We start from the raw sequence: 20,011 nt of genomic DNA, 5'->3' as shown, positions 1-20,011 counted from the left end.
TACAACTATGTACTGGGGAGCTTTGGGGAGAAGAAGAAGAAAAAAAGAAGATTGGCAACTGACCTTAGCTCAGGTGCCAATCTTAAAAAAAAAGGGAGGGCTCAGAGTTATTTATGGCACAGAGGGCAATGTGGTCTGAAGTGCGGAGATAGATGATGGGAGGTGAGGAGAGGTGAGGTCATTGATGGTCTGCGCAAGCGTAGCCAAGCTCCATGCCTCTTCATAGGACCCATGTTTACAAAATGGCGGCATTAGCATAATCTGAGGATGGAGTTTTCAGCCTCTTGATGTCAAAAGTCACTTATTGGGCATCTGCCTGGGCCCAGTTGATGGGTTGGTGGTCTCAACCGGCCTGAATTGGACAAGAGGGTCCTAATTTCTGACAAACAGCTTGAACACGCATTACCATGGTGACCCAGGCTCTAGGGAGATGTTACCTATAGGAACCTAGTGGGAGTCTGATAGCATATTGCCTAAACAGCACAGTTAACAATGGACGGATGAACAACTAAAAACTATAATCAGTAATTGTGAAAAAGAAAAAAAACTTTAGTTATTAGTGTCGATGCAAATAATCCATAACCAATCTGTAACTGAAAATGGGATGAGCTTATTCTGAGCCAAATGTGAGGACCGTATAGCCTGGGGCCTTCCCTCCCCAAGGAAAGAAGGGCACCAAAGAAGTAGGGGGTACAGAGTGGTTATATCCCCTCAAAGGGCATGTTTCACATATGATTGAAATGTCCCTTTTACAATAGTCACGAGATTGCTGTGTTGGCACAGCGATTGATGGACACAGCAGGTAGCAGGTCTGCTGTCTCAGTGGACACAGCATGGTGGCAGGTCTGTTGTCTCAAGCTGGGTGGTCACAGCAATCAGTTCCTGGCCTAGGGAGAGAGGCTTATCCTTAAGGAAATTCCAATGTAGGAGAAGTTGCACCTTTATCTTAAGGCCATTTGTTCTTGTCTTTGGGACATAGCATATGCTTAAACAGATATACAATGCAAGTTCAATGGCCACGTCAGGCCCTTTTGGAAAAATAAAGTCAGGCCAAAGTAGGTTTACGCCAAACAGCTTCCTCATATACTCTGATATATCCTATTGCTTGCCATTTTTATTTGTGACTAGCTACCTAATCCATAAATGGCTAACTGTTTACCGGTTTCATCACTCATGAGGTAAGATCTAAAGGATAAAATAGTGTCAGCTTGGTGGGACAGGGGCAGGAAGAACATTCCAGGTGGAGGAAAGAGCATGGGCAAAGGCCCTTTCGCATCAAGGAGATCGATGAGTCTGAGGGCAGAGAGAAAGCCGGTGGGGCTGGAGGAGAGGTGAGTGGAGGGGACATGGCGTTCACATGAGTGTAAGAAGCAGACGGGGCCAAGCCTTGCCTTGTGGGGCTTGTGAAGGGTTTTACTTTTCATTCCAAGATCTCTGGGGAGTCATTGAAGGGTTGTAAACCCCAGGCACTGGAGAAGAGAGTCATTTGATCAGATTTGCATTTTTGAAGATCCCCTTGGCTGCAGTATGGAGAAGAGGCCAGAGGGGAGACGCATTGGGAGTCCATTGGATGGTACCCACCTGAGAGTCACATGGACTAGGACCAACGGTGGAAGAGAAGGCAAATGAATTAGGGCCCTGGCCGGAGGAAGATCATCCAGAATGGGAAAGAATCAGCTCTTACTGTGCAGGACTCAGGTAGGCAGGTGAGCGAGACGGTGCAGTTTTCAAAGACCTGACCCACCACAATATTTCAGGTAGAGGAGCCGACCCGATGTCCTAGTCGGTCTGGAAAATTCTTAATTATAGCACTTGAAAGTCTCATGTTCCAAGAGACTCCTCCCTTGGTGGCAAACTGAGGTAGTCACCGTAATTTCACCACCGTGTCTGATGTGTAAATCAGGGCACACCTGCATTTTGCTCTGTTTATCATTTTATTAAAATGTACCAGGCAACCTTAACGAGCTTAACTTGAGATGTAGCCTTTACCATGCCCTGTAGTAGTGATTAAACTACATTCACAGTGTAGTGTCTGGGCTAAGAAGTTTTATAATCAAGTTAATTTATATTACCAATTGGCTTTTCTCTAAACTGAGGAATTGGAATGTTATTCTGATTAATATTTACGTCATGCTTATATATGGAATCTTAAATTTTAATGTAAAAAAGCACTTATATGGAAAGAAATCATACTAGGCAAAGCCTGTGGTCACATGCTTGAGCTGGAATGCCATACAATCTGAGTTCAAATTCTGGCCCTATGTCTATAAGCTCTGTGTCCTCTGGCTTATTTCTTGCCTTCTCTGTGCCTCAGTTTCCTTGTATATAACCTAGAGATAACAACATTTACTCTTAAGGTTGTGGTGAGAGAAAGCATGCCAAGTGCTGGGTACTTCATGTGGCATACAGTAAGTACCCAATAAACAGCTTTAGTTATGGGTTTAGGCATCTTAAAGAGCCAATTGCATGGAATCGATTATACTCGAGCTGCACTGTCCAGGAACCACCAGCCGCATGTGGTTAATGAGCACTTGAAATGTGGCAAGTCTGAAATGAGAGGCACCGTAAGTGTAAAATACGCTTGGAAGATTCAGTAAGAAAAAAAATTTCCTTTTTAATTTTATATTGAATATACACTTAGTATTTCGAATATGTAAAATAAAATAAGATATATTATTAAAATTAATTTCACCTGGTTTTTAAAATATGGCTATTAGAAAATTTTAAATTACATATGATTTGTACTTTGCAATTGCTCACGTTTTTCCATTGGACGATGCTGTAGTAGGGGTTTGGAGGCCAAAGGACAAGAAGAGACGATGAAGATGGGGAGATGGGGGCCAAAGCACGAGAAGAGACAAGTAAGAGAGGGAGATAGACTGTGACTCTTTGAACTCTCCTCCGGAACCTGCGAGCCTTCAGTATCAACAATGCACTGATGGAAAACTGCAAGTGTGGACTGCAGCTGCACCCGCCCGTTCCGAACGAGATCCCTGTCATCAGACATCACACCACACCACGTCCAAGTCCGAGTTTCTTAGAGTGCTAGAAGTCAAGGAGAAAGCAGACTAACTGACAGAATTTTCTCTCCAGCTTGGTGGGAAGTATGCTGTTCTTTTGTCAAAAACAAATGTGCCCTTTCCCACAGATAATCCCGTTTCTGTTCTGGTCCCTGGGAGAGTGGAGTCCCTCTGCTTTAGACAGGAGGAAATGTGGAGCCAACAGGCTGCTGATGTCTCCCAGCCCTGGGCTGAGGACCTCAGTGGGAAGGCGCTGGGCACCACTTCTCCCTTTTGGTGGGAATTAGTTGCATCTGGGTCTCAGGGACATGCAACTGAGTGTGTCTACTACATACTAGCTGTGAATACAGACAAGGGGCTTAACCTCTCTGTTCCTTAGTTTCTTCATCAGTCAGATGGGGATAATTACAGTACCTCAGGGTGTTGTTGAACTGAATGAGATAACGTGTGTAACTTGCTTTGCACGGTATCTGGCACACAGTCAATGCTCTTGAGTCTGACTTCCCTCGCTGCTTGTGAGAGTTGTGCACATTACTGCATGCAGTTGTGGTTTGCTCATTGTCACTGCTGTGTAGTACTCCACTGTGTGAATATACCACACTGCATGCATCCATTCTATTAATGGGGCGTTTAGGTGTTTTCCAATCTACAGCTGTTCTGAATAGCACCGCTATGAACATTCCAGTAGATGCGTTTTGGTGAACATATTTACACATTCCTGTTGGGAATATTCCTGGGGGAACGGCTGGGTCACAGGGTATGAATGTTCAGCTTTAGTAGATATTAACACCTAGTGTTCTAGAGAGGTTGTACTGACTTGTGCTACCTTAGGCAATGAATGGAGTCTGACTGGCATCCTCAGTAACACTACATATTTTTTTTATTTTAGCCACGCTGGTGGGTGTGCAGTGGTATCAAATTATGCTGTGAGATTGAATTTTGCTTACGACTAATGAGTACGTTTTCATTTGTTTATTAGTGACTTGAATACCTACTTTTAAAAAAGTCTGAACATGTTTTTTATTTCACCTTTTTTTCTTACCAAAAATTCTGTTGCTATATATATCTTAAATTATGGTAAAATACACATAACATAAAATTTACCATCTTAACCTTTTTTTTTTCCTGAGGAAGATTTGCCTTGAGCTAACATCTGTTGCCAATCCTTCCCTTTTTGCTTGAGGAAGATTTGCCCTGAGCTAACATCTGTGCCAATCTTCCTCCACTTTGTGAGTCGCTGCCACAGCATGACGACCACTGATGAGTGGTGTGGGTCTGTGTCTGGGAACTGAACCCAGGCTGTCTAAGTGGAGCGTGCCAAACTTAACCATTAGGTCATGGGGCTGGCCCCATCTTAACCATTTTTTATGTGTGGTTCAATAGTATTAAATACATTCATGTTGTGCAACCAATCTGCAGAACTCCTTTTATCTTGCAAAACTGAAATTCTGTACCCGTTAACCAGCAGCTTCTCATGCTTCCCTCCCTCTAGGCTCTGGCAACCATCATTCTACTTTCTGTCTCTATAAATCTGACCCTATAGGTACCTCATGTAAGTGGAATCATACAATATTTGTCTTTTTTTTGACTGTCTTATTTCACATAGCATAAGGTACTTAAGTTTCCTCCATGTTGTAGCATGTGTTAGAATGTTCTCCCTTTTTAAGGGTGAATAATATTCCATTGCAAGTATATACCACATTGTGTTTATCCATTCACCCTGTGATGGACACTTGGGCTGCTTCCACTTTTGGCTATTGTTAATAATGCTGCTATGAAAATGGGTGTTCAAAAATTTCTTTGAGACCCTGTCTTCAATTATTTTGAATATATACCCAGATGTGGAATTGCTGGGTCATATGGTAATTCTATTTTTGATTTTTTGAGGAACCACCATACTGTTTTCCATAGTAGCTGTACCACTTTACATTCCCAACAGTGCACAAGGGCTCCCAATCCACATCCTCACCAACAATTGTTCTTTTCTGTTTTTTTTTAAATTATTCTTTTTTAAAATTTTTATTTATTTATTTTTTTGAGGAATATTGGCCCTGAGCTAACATCCGCCTCCAATCTTCCTCCTTATTTTTTTTGCTAAGGAAGACTGGCCCTCTTCTTTTCTGTTTTTCTTTTCCTTTTCTCTTTTTGATAGTAGCCATCCTAATAGGTGTAAGGTAGTATTTCATTGTTATTTTGATTTGCATTTCCCTAATGATCAGTGATGTTGAACGTCTTTTCATGTGCTTATTGGCCATTTGTATATCTTCTTTAGAGAAATGTCTATTCAAGTCCTTTACTTATTTTTAAATTGGATTGTTGGAGTTTTTTGTTGTTGAGTGGTAGTTCTTTTTATATTCTGGATATTAACCTCTTATCAGGTATATGATTTGCAAATATTTTTTCCCTTTTTGTGGGCTGCCTTTTCACTCTGATTGTATTCTTTAGTGCACAAAAGTTTTTAATTTTAATATAGTCTAATATATTTCTTCTTTTCTCATCTGTGCTTTTGGTGTCATATCCAAGAAATTATTGCCAAATTCAATGTTATGAACTTTCCCCCTATGTTGTCTTCTAAGAATTTTGTAGTTTTAGCTCTTAGATGTATAAGGTAAGACTCTAACTTCATTCTTTTATGTGTGGATATTTAATTTTCCCAATATCGTTTGTTGAAAAGATTGTCCTTTCCCCATGGAATGGGCTTGGCAAAAATCAATTAACCATGTAGATGGGGGTTAATTTCCGTGCTTTCTATTCTGTCTCATTGGTCTATATGTCTGTCTTATGCCAGTACCACACTGTTTTGATTACTGTAGCTTTGCAGTGAGTTTTGAAAGCAGGAAGTGTGAGACCTCCAGCTTTGCTTTTCTTTTTCAAGTTTGTCTTGACCATTCAGTGTTCCTTGAGATTCCATATGGATTTTAGGATAGAGTTTGCTATTTCTACAAAAAAATGTCATTGGGATTTTGATAGTGATTGCATTGAATCTGTAGATGGCTTTTGGTGGTATTGATACCTTAGCAATATTAAATCTTCAAATCCGTGTATACAGAATGTCATTCCCTTTATGTGTGCCTTTTTAACTTCCTCCAGCAATGTTTTGCAGTTTTCAGTGTACAAGTCTGTCTCCTCCTAGGTTAAGTTTATTCCTAAGTACTTTATTCTTTTTTGATGATATTGTAAATGAAATTGTTTTCTTAAATTCCTTTTTGAATTGTTCTTTGTGAGCCTATAGAAATGCAACTGATTTTTCTCTGTCAATTTTTGTATCCTGCAACTTTGCTGAATTTGTTTATTAATTCTATCAGGTTTTTTGTGGAATCTTTAACATTTTCTACATATAAGATCGTATCATCTGTGAACAGAAATAATTTTGCTTCTTCCATCTGTGAACAGAAATAATTTTGCTTCTTCCTTTCCAACATAAATGTTTTTTATTTCTTTTTCTTGCTAATAGCTCTGGCTAGGTCTTCTAGTACTATGGTGAATAGAAGCAGCAAAAGCAGGTGTGATATCGACCCTGATATCAGATTCCCCACATTAAACCCAGCATATATGGGGTTAAAACCAAAACACTCATTCCCTGCTTAGTCTCTGGCTTCCTGGCTCCAGAATCACTATCCTCCATGGAGACAGACACCGTGAAGGACAAGCACCTGGACTATATCCTCCCGCAAAGAGATACAGGCTGGTGGGAAAGCTGCTGACCAGCAAGGTCATGGGCTCCCTCCTGTCTGCAAGTAGTCTCAAGGCCAAAGACAGGCTGGTGAGAAAGCTCCAGCCAGCAAGGCCATATGCTCCCCCTCCCCTACCTAAAGCCCCAAATAAAAACCCTTCCTTTTAGCTTTTCAGGGAGTTTGGGATTTGAGCGTTAGCTGCCCTCTCTCCTTGCTCAGCGCTGTGCAAAAATAAAATTCCTACTTTCTTCCACCATACCCGGTGTCAGAGATTGGCTTGCTGTGCAACGGGTGAGCGAACTCACTTCAGGTTTGGTAACGGGTGTCCTTGTCTTGTTCCTGATCTTAGAGGAAAAGCTTTCAAACTTTCACCATTGAGCATGATGTTAGCTGTGGACTTTTCATATATAGCCTTTATTATGTTGAGGTAGTTTCCTTCTATTCCTAATTATTGAGGTTTTTTTTTTTTTTTTTTTTTTTTTTTTTTGCCATGAAAGGGTATTGAATTTTATCAAGTGCCCTTTTTTTTTTTTTTGCATCAATTGAGATGATCGTGTCTGTTTTTTACCTTCATTCTGTTAATGTGGTGTATTGCATTGCTGTTTTTGGTATGTTGAAACATCCTTACATTTCAGAAAGAATCTCACTAGGTCATGGTATATAATCCTTTTAATGTGCTCTTGAATTGTGTTTGCTAGTATTTTGTTGAGGATTTTAGCATAAGTGTTCATCAGGGATGTTGGTCTATAGTTTTCTTTTCCTGTAGTGTGTTCGTCTGGCCTTAGTATCAGGGTAATGCTGGCCCATAGAGTGAGTTTGCAAGTGTTCCCTCCTCTTCAATTTTTTGGAAGAGTTTGAGGAGGATTGCTTCTTGTTTTTCTTTAAATATTTTGTAGAAATCACCAGTAAAGCCATATGGTCCTGGGCTTTTTATTGTTGGGAGGGTTCTGATTACTTATTCAACCTCCTTAGTAGTTATAGATCTGTTCAGATTTTCTATATCTGTGTGTTTCAGTCTTGGTAAGTCATGTGTTTCTCTAAGAATGTATCCATTTAATCTAAGTTATTTAATTAGTTGGTTTACAATTGTTCAAAGTATTTTCTTACAATCGTTTTTATTTCTACAAAATCAGTAGTAATGTCCCCATTTTCATTTCTGATCTTAGTTGAGTCTCTTCTCTTTTTTTCTTAATAGGTTTACCATTATTGTTGATCTTTTTGAAGAACCAACTCTTGGCTTTGTTGATTTTCTCTGTTGTTTTTCTGTTATCTTGTTTATCTCTGCTCTAATCTTTATTATTTCCTTCCTTCTGTTAGCCTTGGGTTTAGTTTGTTCTTTTTCTAGTACCTTAAAATGCAAAGTTCTGTTGTCAATTTGAGATTTTTATTATTTTTTTAGTCTTGCTGGGGAAAGATTTGCCCTGACCTGACATCCACTGCCAATCTTCCTCTTTTTTGTATGCGAGCTGCTGTCATAGCATGGCCACTGATGGACAAGTGGTGTAGGTCTGTGCCTGGGAAGCGAACTCAGCTGGCTGAAGTGGAGTACACTGAACCTAGCTAGTAGGCCACTGGGGCTGGCCCTCCTCTTTCTTAATGTAAGGATTTTCACAGCTTTAAACGTCCCTCTTAGCCCTGCTTTCACTGCATGCCACAAGTTTTGATCTCTTGTGTTTTCATTTTCATTTGCCTCAGGATATTTTCTAATTTCCCCTGTGATTTCTTTTTGACCTATTGATTATTTAAGAGTATGTTGTCTAATTTCTACATATTTGTGGATTTTCTGATTTTCCTCTTGCCATTTATTTCTATAGTAGTTTCATTACACTGTAATTGGAAAAGATGGCTTGTATGATTTCAATCTTCTTAAATTTATTATTTGTTTTGTGATCTAAAATACGGTCTATCTTTGAGAATGCTTCTTGTGCACTTGAGAAGAATGTGTATTCTGTTGTCGGGTGGAGTGTTCTGTATATGTCTCTTAGGTACAATTGGTCTATAGTGTTCAAGTCCTCTATTTTCTTCTTGATCTTATGTCTGGTTATTCTATCATTATTGGAAGTGAGGTGTTGAAGTCTCCTACTATCATTGTATAGGTGTCGATTTCTTCAGTTCTATCAACGTTTGCTTTATTTAGGACCTCTGATGTTTGTTACATATATGTTCATAACTGTATGTATTCTTGCTTAATTGACCCTTTTTTTAAAAGATTGGCAGCTGAGCTAACAACTGTTGCCAATCTTCTTTTTTTTTTCTTCCTGATTTTTCTGCCCAAATCCCCCCAGTACGTAGCTGTATATTTTAGTTGTGGGTCCTTCTACTTGTGGTATGTGGGACGCCTCCTCAATGTGGCCTGATGAGTGGTGCCATGTCCACGCCCAGGATCCAAACCAGTGAAACCCTGGGCCACCGAAGCAGAATATGTGCACTTAACCACTCAGCCACGGGGCCAGCCCCTAATTGACCCTTTTTTAATCATTGTATAACATCCTTCTTTGTCTCTTGTAACAGTTTTTGCCTTAAAGTCTATTTCTTGTCATATTAGTATAGCCACTCCTGCTCTCTTTTGGCTACCATTTGAATGGAATATCTTTTTCCATACTTTTACTTTCAATCTATGGATGTCTTTAGATCTTAAGTGAGTTTCTTTTAGATAGCATATAGTTGAATTTTGATTTTTTTAATCCATTCTGTCGATCTATGTATTTTGATTGGGAGTTTAAACCATTTATATTTAAAGTAATTATTGACAGGGCAGGACTTGTTTTGCCACTTTGTTATTTGTTTTCTATATGTCTTTAATTTTTTTTTTAATCTCACATTGCCTCCGTTCCTTCCTTCCTTTGAGTTTAGTTGAATTTTTTACTGACATGTTTTGATTCCCATCCTAATTTCCTTTTGTGTATATTTTATAGATATTTTCTTTATAGGTACCATGGGGATTACACAAAACACCCTACAGTTATGACAATCTATTTTAAATTGATAACAAGTGAACTTAAACCACATTCAAAATCTACTTCTTTACAGCTCTGTTTCCCAGAGCTTTATGTTATTCATGTCACAAATTAAATTTTTACATATTATTCACCTGTCAACATAAATTTATAACTATCTCTATGCTTTTGTCTTTTAAATCCTATTAAAGAATAAAAAATGGGAGTTATAAACCAAAATTACAATAATATTTGTTTTTTATATTCATCTGTATATTTACCTTTACTGGAGAACTTTATTTTTTTGTATGGCCCAAGTTACTGTCTAGTGTCCTTTCATTTCAACTTGAAGGACTCCCTTTAGCAGTGCTTGTAGGGCAGGTCTAGCAGTAATGAAATCCCACAGCTTTTATTTACCTGAGAATGTCTTAATTTCTCCCTCATTTCTGAAGGACAATTTTACCAGATAAAATATTTTTGGTTGAGGGTATTTAAAAAAAATTTTTTTTATTTTTATCTTTCAGCACTTTAAACATATTGTCCCAATGCCTACTAGCCTCTAAGATTTATGCTGAGAAATCCTCTGATAACCTTATTGAGGATCCCTTGTGTGTGATGAGTCACTTTTGCCTTTCTCAAGATTCTCTCTTTATCTTTGGCTTTGATAGTTTGAGTCAAACGTGTCTCAGTGTGGCTCTCTTTGAGTTTATCCTACTTGGGGTCTTGGATTTGTAGATCCATATCTTTCCTCAAATTTGGGAAGTTTCATCCATTATTTATTCAAATAATCTCTCTGCCTTTCTCTCTCTCTCTTCTTCTGGTATCTCCACAATGCATATATTGATCAGCATGATGGTGTCCCATAAATCCCTTCACCTGTGTGTACTTTTCTTCATTCACTTTTGTTTTCCTGAGACACAATAATTTCAAATGACCTATCACCAAGTTCACTGATTCTTTCTTCTCCCTGTTCAAGTCTGTTGTTGAACACCTCTAATGAATTTTTCAATTCATTTATTGTGTTTTTCAGCTCCAGAATTTGTTTTATATATATATATATATATATATATATATATATATATAACTTCTATCTCTTTGTTGATAGTCTCATTTTGTTCATATATCATTTTCCTGATTTTTGCTTAGTTGTCTTGGATACACACTTTTTTGTATTGCTTATTCATATCTTTTCCCTATATTTCTATTGAGTTTTCTTGCTATATATTCTAGGTATAAGTTCTTGGTTGTATATATGTATTATAGAAAGACTTTCCATTCTATGGCTTATTTTTTCCCTCTCTCAAGAGTGTCTTTTGGTAAACAGAAGTTCTTCAATTTAAATTAGTGTTTTGCCTATCCCCAAGGTGATGAAAATGTTGTTTTTCTTCTAAAAGCTTTGTTGCTTTACTTTGCATATTTAGGTTCACAACTATCTGGAATTGAGTTTTTTTGTGTGTGTGTGTGTGTGAGGAAGATTGGCTCTGAACTAACATCTGTGGCAAATCTTCCTCTTTTTGCTTGAGGAAGATTGTTGCTGAGTTAACATCTGTGCCAATCTTCCTCTGTTTTGTATGTGGGATGCCACCACAGCATGGCTTGATGAGTGGTACATAGGTCTGTGCCCAGGATCTGAACCTGTGAGCCCTGGGCTGCTGAAGTGGAACACACAAACTTAACCACTATGCTACCAGACTGGCCCCTGGAACTGAATTTTATATAGGAGTGTGAGGTTGGATTAAAGATCTTTTTCCAAAATGGATACTTGATCTAGTAGCATTTAATGAAAAGCATGGCCAAATGATTTAAAAACATTTTAAAAAATGTAACATATTTTAACTGGATTCAGCTTTCTTTTCTTCCACTCTGACTTTCCCCTGGGATATGCCCCTCCATGTTACGTGACTAAGAGGAAGCTGAATTAAGATTACGGTTCACTAGGGTTTGATGGGCTATGTTAATGTGGTTAATACTCACTTCTATGTACAGTTAAATTATTGCTCATTATCCTGACGCAGGAATGGCTTCCAGGAATACTGCTTCCACTCCTTGAGCTGATTCATGATATTGTGACATGAAGGTACAGGGCCAGAGGCTGTGTCACGACATGAACATATCCTGTGGTTCCCAGTACCAGAAGTAAGTAGAAAGTGGAGGAGAAATGAAGTTTGAAACATACAGTGGCAGAGCGTCTGTTTTTGTTCCCATCATATGATATATAAAATCATAAGACACAGGTTTCAATCTCACTGATGTTGCATCAAAATGGAAGCTCTCTTCACTGAATATGCTTGATAATGCAGCATATGTAATTACAAATGCATCAAACAATAAAAATGATAACCAAAATTTGTCATTTCATACCAAAAGCAGTAATTGCTTAAGAGGAAGAGATAAATTTCAAATAGGCTCAAAGAATGGACTCTTGGATTGTTTGATAATAAAATTAATGGAGAGGAGTAAATCAGGTGAACATATAGAATAATGTTTGAAGTTTTTACTGATTTGACACAAAATGAAGATAACAAAATTAATGAATGTCATTAGTCAGTATTTAAGTTTAGTACTGCACAAAGAAAACTCAAAATGTCCAGAAATTTGACAACCTCTAAGATGAAAGAAAACTTGATACTTTCCTAAATTTGACAACAATCCCAAATATTTACATGGCGTTACCCATAATGATATATGATGCTATCATTAGTGAAGAAAAAATGTTTATCCTTCGTGTTGGAGTAAGGATTGCTATGTTTTTTACTCTTTCTATAGAAAGTGATATTATAAAATTGCTGTCATACGTAGCTCTGATCCATGAGTATGCAGCAGCCCCCTGCCCTCCTCCCACAAAACAAAAAGAAAATATTACAGAATGGTGTCATGTAGTTAATAAAATCATGTTAATTTCTGGATTTGGTGATGTCATTGATATTTTGCAGCTTTCTTAAGTTAGTAGTTTGTTGTGTTTTTTTCTCATTGTAAATAAATATTTACTTTTGCATTAAAATTTATTTTCACAATCTTATATTCTTTTCCTTAATTGTACTAGCTTTAGACCACACAAAACATGTATTCACCTTTGCAACCAGCTATAATCTTATCCTGCCCTCTCACCACACCTCATCCATTCCTGTTTCCAGATACACAACTTCGTTCATCCCATATTTCCAGTGCCCAACACATATGTGCCAATAAATGGAAAAATCTTATTTTTCTTAAATTATTTTTTAATTGTGGTAAAACATACATAGAATTTACCATTTTAGCCATTTTTAGTGTACAGTTCAGAGGCATTAAGTACATTCACAATGTTGTGCAACCATCACCACTATCCATTTCCAGGACTTTTTCATCATCCCAAACAGAAACTCTGACCCAGTAAACATTAACTTTCCTTTTCCTCCTCCCTGCAGCCCCTGGTAATTGCTATTCTACTTTCTATCTCTGCAAAATTTCCCTAGATCATTCGGATAAGTGGAATCATACAATATCTGTTGTTTTGTGTCTGTCTTATTTCACTTAGCATAATGTTTTCAAGGTTCATTCATATTGTAGCATGGATCAGAATTTCATTCTCTTTTACAGCCAAATAGCATGCCATTGTATGTATGTACTGCATTTTGTTCATCCATTTGTCTCTTGATGGACACTTGGGTTGTTTTCACCTTTTGGCTCTTGTGAATAATGCTGCTATGAACATTGGGGTATGAGTATCTGTTTGAGTCCTTGTTTTCGGTTCTTTTGGGTACATACCTAGGAGTGAGATTATTTTATCATGTGGTAATTCTATGTTTAACTTTTTGGGGAACCACCAAACTCCTCCACAGCAGCTGCCCCACTTTCCATCCGCACCATTAGTGCACGAAGGCTCTCATTTCTTCACAGCCTCCCCAACATTTGTTATTTTTTTAATGACAGCCATCCTACTGGGTGTGAAGTGGGATTTCATTGTTATTTTGCACATCCTTGGGATACTCCTGGGAAACATAAGTGCTAAAGAGTGTGGCTACATGTCAAAACTACTCAGGATTATCCACCTTTCCCTTGGAAAAACCTACATAGGGCTTTAAAGAGAAAGGTTCAGAGGGAGAAAAAAATGCAGGCTCACTGGGGAGGTGTGAACCACCTGAGCCTAGGCAGCAAGTGTGGTCTGACAGCTGGGTGGCAGCTGAGCAGACTCTGCTGCCCCAGAGCCCCCTGGAAATGTCTCCTGATGCCGGCAATTGTTCTCTCTCGTATCTTCAGCTCTTAGCAGAGTTCACGGCACACAGTAGGAATTCATTAAGAATCTATTAATTGAACAAATAAATTCCACCAATGAGTCTGTCTTATTCGTCTCTGTGGGCTTTTCCCAGTGACTAGCATGTAGTAGGAACTCAAGAAACAGCAACAACTATGGGCAGTGGGACAGTGTAGTGGTTAGGTCTCTGACGTTTGGAATAAAAAAATCCTGGGTCAATAGCGGTGAGGCCACTTATGTGTTGTGTGAGTCTGAGTAGGTCACATCATCTCTCTGAGACTCATTCCTCATATGTAGGATGAGAACTTACATTTACATCATTGGGTCTTGCGAGGATTAAAGAAGCTAATCCATGAAAAGAGCCTGGCACATGTTGAGTGCTCAACAAGTTACAGCTACTGGAATTCAGATTATTATCAACATGCTAAGTAACCCCGCTAAACCCTCCTGTTTCCACCTTCTGCGAAATGGGGACGATTGACCAGATCATCTCTGCATCTCTTCCATACTACAATTCGAGGAATTAGAAATGGGTTTTTTCTTCCTTCTCCTTTTTTTTTTTTTTTTTTTTTTCCGGTGGATGTAGAATAACCCTTAGCAGAGAGAGGGGTAAATTGACAAAATAGCACAGAGAAGTTTGGAAAAGACAGTATTAAAAAGCTGTAGAAAGGTTGGGAGAGAGGCCAGGAACATGACGCACATGTGCTAGGTCTTCCCAGCAGGTGAGGTCAGCTGAAGTCCCCTTAACAAGAACCCAGAAACCCAAGAGCCCACATCCCTATCAGCTAATGGAGGATGACCACCTCCGTCTCCCCAGGCCTCCCTAGGTGCTTAGTGATCTTTGGGTCCTGTGGACTTGGAGGCACATCTCCCATGTTCTGCTCCTTCTGTCTCTGTGTCCAGCTAAGAGCACTGCCCCCCATTGCCCTCAAGCCACCCGTGCTCAGGATGCCAGGGCAGTAGAGGGCTCGGTGCCAGGTACAGACAAGGCGCTCTCCCCAGCTCTGAGCCGCACAGCAGGGGCTTGGCCCACATGTCTCTGTGACGTCAAGTCCTTGCACTTCTAGGTCTGACCCTCTGCTCTGAGGCTAGTTCCCGAGCATGTGGCTCAGCAGGGACACACAGCATGCCCTCCCTCTGCTCTTCTCCACACTCCTCTGCCTTTCCTCACGCCCCTGAGCAAAAGCACTCTTCTGCCAAAATAATTCAGAATAAACCCGTCTTCTCCCATGTCCTTGTCTGCAGTGGAGATTCCAGTAGGATCCACGTCACGGAGTTGTGAGGGGTGACTGAGAGAAGTCGTGGAGAGCGTGAAGCACAGGAACGGGCACACAGTAAGTGCCCAAGAAATGGAAGCATTATACCATCATTGTCAACGGGAAAAGCAAAAAGCCCACTTTTCCTGCAAAAAGAAATCGTATATTTATAGAAATCCTATTGTTATACTTATTATTTATGGTCAATTCTAAAGACATAAAACATTACAGTATTGGTGTCAAATGTGAATTTTATTTCTCTGTTTTTACTAAAGTACAAACAAAAATAAGTCCATTTGTCACCTGAGAGAGAGGGATATTTGGTGTTCAGTGGGCTGCACAAGGCCCTTGTTTTATTTTACGTTACCGCGGTCTCAGAGTAACCTCGGCTGATGTGATGTTTTGTGAGATTGTTTATGTCCAACAGGAGAACACGGCCCAGCAGTGAACATCAGACCTGTTTCCAAATGTTAGGGGATTTTCTTTCTCAGGCCTCATCATTGACACACATTCACTCAACGAACACTTAATGAGCACCTACTGGGTGCCAGGCCCTGCTGCAGTTGCTGGGAATTCTCCATCTGTACATGTGCACTTTCTAATGTGACGAACAAGACAGACGTGCTCCCTGCCCCTCGGATCCCCTAGCCTGCAGGGGAAGCAGAGACAGCAGGAGAGTCAGAAAAGGGGATGTGCAGGTACAGCTGTCTGGAGGGCCAGAGAGTGTCCCTGCAGAAGAGACAGTCACACAGAGCAGGACAGGCATCAGCCAGTGAGGAGGTGGGGGCTACCCACGTAGAAAGGCTCCTAACACAAAAGGGTGGGTTTGAGAGATGACGCTGCAGAGCTGAGGAACGGCTGAAACTCTAGTCTGGTAGGCTCTGTCAATGCTTCCCAAGGTGTGTGGTTTATAAGAGCAAAAAAAAAAAAGGGAAAAGAAAAAGGCAAGTGTTCACTAATTTTTAGTACAAACAATACTATACTATGCAAGTCTTAAAAAGGATGCCTCAGGTGGGCATATACATTGATGTGGCAATATGTCTACAGTATATTTATTTTTAAAAAGTAGGTTTCTGAAGGTTATGTACAAGATATTACAATTTAAAGGTATGAATATGTGCATCACAAATGCCCAAATACCAGCCGACTCCAAATCTAAGGCAGTTTTTCCATGCAACAATAAAAAATATTTCACAGGAAGCCAGTAAAGTTTTGTTGGGTTGTCCTGATATGAACTTTCAGGGAAATGAAATGTGTACTTATAATATTTATTAGTTTAGATGCAATTGTATATTTAATTTTTTTAAAAGGTTTTACTTTTCCTTTTTCTCCCCAAAGTGCCCCGTTACATAGTTGTGTATTTTTAGTTGTGGGTCCTTCTAGTTGTGGCATGTGGGACGCTGACTCAGTGTGGCCTGATGAGTGGTGCCATGTCTGCTCCCAGGATCCGAACTGGCAAAACCCTGGGCCACCGAAGCTGAGCGCCCGAACTTAACCCCTCGGCCACGGGGCTGGCCCCAGATATATTTAAGTTATATGATTAATATATGTTTTGATCTTTTCCAATTTCATGTTTTGAAAAAACTTTTTTACACAAATTCTCCCCAAAGCAATTTTTGAGGCTTCTAAGCCAGTTTCCCAGGGCCTGTCATCTTCTAAGTAGAGTGAGGCATGGAATCTGGATGTTGTTGACAAACTACAATGATGAATTCATGTGACATTACTGTATTTCTAAATTCAGTCTTGTATACAATTTTTACTACCACAATACCGATATAGGATTTCTCTTTTAAGTAACTGTTAAAATACTTTTTTGCAATACCATCCACTCCACGCAAGTGCGTAGCCGTCTTCCAGGGAATAACTGCTAAATCTGAGTTAAGCTTTTCTGCCATTTGTTTGACTGATTTCATAGGGTGATCTCGTTAGGCCTCCAAAGCTAAATTAATGGAGACCCTTTAAAGCAAGCAAATCTTCTCCAAACTGTCCTTTGTTCTTCAAAATGAACTCCTTCAGATAACTGCACCCTCCCCGCCCCCCCATGAGAGACCCTTTAAGGATCACATGTAAGGCTCCCCCCTCTTTACTGTGGGATAGTGCTGGGGGGGAGGGGAAGGACTCACCTAGAAATAAGAATGGAAGAACATGCCCAAATGTAAATGGTCAGGGTCCTTGGTGAAGGCATTATACCGATGGTTCTTATTTTCTCCATTCTGTACATGTGCACTTTCTAATTTTTCCACCATGAACATGGATTACTCATATAATAAGGAACAAAACAAGCAATAATAGTTGTAGATGCCTTGTTTTCAAATATAAAGAAATCATTCAGTCTCAGGCCCCAGGCCCCAGGCTCAGGTGGAGCCTCCGCATCCCTCACTCCAGGCAGCCAGCGGCTCCCACCCCAGGAGCAGATGCTCTCCAGCTGCCAGAGCTGCCTTAGGGGTCAAAGTCTCCTCCTCACGCAGTAGGAAATGGGGAGAGGGGAGAGGCCAGCTCCAGGACACTTGAAAATCCCCGGGCTGAGAGCCTGTGGGGAAGCCCGCGGGAGGCCTCCAACTCCTGGGCTTTTTTCTTGGCAGCCTTGAATAGAAAGAGAAAATTCCAACTCTACAAATTCAATTTCAATCTCCAAATGTCAAGAGAGCAGGGAGCACCAGTAAGGAGGCTGGCTACTGAGTGCAGGCAGCCCAGGCAAGGGAGCTACGTGCTGCAGGGAAGACGCCCCAGCCCTTCATCCCGTGGGGAGGACGATAAATCCCTCTCTCCCTCTCCTTCCCCCTCTCTAGACTGTTAGTTTTCTGGAGAAAGGTTAGAAGGTGCCCTCTTCAAAAAAAAGAAGGTTTATTCTAAGGGCAGCTTGGTCCTGCAGAGATGGAGCTTCCCAGGACCTGGATGAGACCCCTGCATAGAGGCTGGACACCCTCCTGGAGCAGAGCCTTCAGCCCCAGGGGGACTGGAAGGGGGAAGTGAGGACGCCGGGCAGAGCATTCCCCAGCTCATGGAGGGTCAGCGCTTCCGTGATGAGCAGGTTTTGGACCAAGAAGTTAGGGTGCTGAAGGTGCTGCAGGTGAGCACTCGGGGACCCAGGGCATCCTCTGGGGATGTCCCTTTGCGGATGTGAAACTTTGGCAAAGCGGTGCTTCAACTCTCTAAGCCCCAGACTCCTCTTTAAAACTTGCTATTGGGGGATAAATAGTCATTGTCATCATTTGGGATCTGGCTCTCTGAGTCCCAAGAAGTCTGGTGGAACATGAATAGCAGGTCTTTGTACTAATTGTGCTTTTTGTATCTGGTTTAATAAGTAGTTCTTTACCTCCAAAGTGATAAAGATATTCTCCTACATTTTTCTTCTAAAATGGCATTTACTGGTTATGTTTAAAACTACCTGGCGATTATGTAAAAGCAGAGGGGAGTTTATGGGCTAAATGGGTTTTAAGGATTGACATTGGAATTCAACACCTATTTATACCATGGTTTCTCCTGGGAAAATACAACTTGTAATTCAACTTTCAAGATGTCATGCTAAATGAAAAGTGTCTTAACAATAACTCTAGATTTTTTCATTCTGCTAGAATGAGAATAATATAACATTAACTTAAGTAAATCAAGCTTTACCTGGAGGTAAAAATGGCTGCCAAATGTGAAGCTGAAAAGGAAGGACATACAGCTTTAAAAGATCCTTAAAAGCAGAAATCAAAGATTAGGAAGGTGCTATCAACAAAGAATGAGCTAGGAAACACAAGTTGAGAAAGTCAAGCCCCTGCAGGTGTCTAGAGAGATAGACCTTTGCCCTCCAGGCCCCGACACGCCCACGTCTCTGAACTTCACAGTGTTTCCTTTAGAGCACTGGCAACTTATCTCCTCCTGTGGAGGGTACATCAGCACCTTCGCTTTCTGAATCCAAAAGCAACGAAGGAAATTCCTACTACAGACGGGGTTTGTAGGTGCTCACATAACCTATATTCTAAATAAAGTGCTCCTATTCATCCAACGTGCTGTGTTTCAACACAAGATGTTCCGTTTATGGTCGTGTTAGTACCCATATCTTGAAGTTCCCAGTCCTATCTTTATGGGTATATCTTATATTGGAGACTATTTGTCAAGACAGGAAAAAATTATTTTATCTTTCTTTTCACTTTTTCAATGATCTCTATTTCTAGAAGTTGAAACACCCTTAGAATAACTATCTCCAACTATTTTGAGAAGAATGGAAAATGCCTAAAATGAACTACGTGTGGAGTTAAAGACCTTATTTTGATAAATATTGGCACACAAGCACTAGCCTTGAGGACACATCTTCATTCTATTTCTTCCTGTATTAAGAGTAGGAGGGTGCATTGTGCATACTGCACATAATTCAATATTTTTTTACATTTCTGCCTTTCTCAACCTTGTAAAGCACTATTTTCTCTTAAGTATATCTAGTTGTCCTGGTTTCAACTATCCATATTGGGGTGAGCCTGCTGTATTTTTCTAGAGTTGAATGTGCTGATTCTCTTTGATTTCCTGCCATGAATGCCCTGGAGAGTCTTGAGCTACTGCTAACTTTTGCAAGGACATCTCTTGCTGGACTTAATCCCTGCCACCATCTGAAATCCACATTTTCCCTTTTTCAAGTATTCTATTTGCTCAGGTCAAAACACTTAAATTGTGGTTACATAGGAATTGTTGGAGATCTGAAGTCAAAATTGCTTTGAGGTTTTTTTTTAATGATACAATTAAAACAGATAATCACAAAAATACAGAAAAATACAGAAAATTACAAAATGAATGACTTATTTATAGGCAAGCACTAATAACATTTTGGTGTACAATGGTAGCATTTAAAATATTTACATATAACTGTAGAACATTTCTTACATGTGTATTTATAAAAAATTTTATTTTT

The 20,011-nt window shown here is 39.9% G+C and overlaps 1 long non-coding RNA gene across 1 annotated transcript; it reads right to left on the bottom strand.

The window, feature by feature from the left end:
- Positions 1-12,833: 12,833 nt before the first annotated feature.
- LOC139073451 (uncharacterized) lies at positions 12,834-19,085 on the bottom strand. Its single transcript, XR_011522202.1, has 2 exons — positions 17,244-19,085; positions 12,834-15,266 (listed from the first exon to the last, which is right to left on the bottom strand). It is a non-coding gene; the product is annotated as an uncharacterized lncRNA (long non-coding RNA).
- Positions 19,086-20,011: the final 926 nt, after the last annotated feature.

This window comes from Equus przewalskii, chromosome 9, assembly GCF_037783145.1.
Source record: "Equus przewalskii isolate Varuska chromosome 9, EquPr2, whole genome shotgun sequence".
Taxonomy (NCBI): domain Eukaryota; kingdom Metazoa; phylum Chordata; class Mammalia; order Perissodactyla; family Equidae; genus Equus; species Equus przewalskii.
The sequence above is the reverse complement of the archived record's forward strand: the minus strand, read 5'-3'. Positions and strand labels throughout refer to the sequence as shown.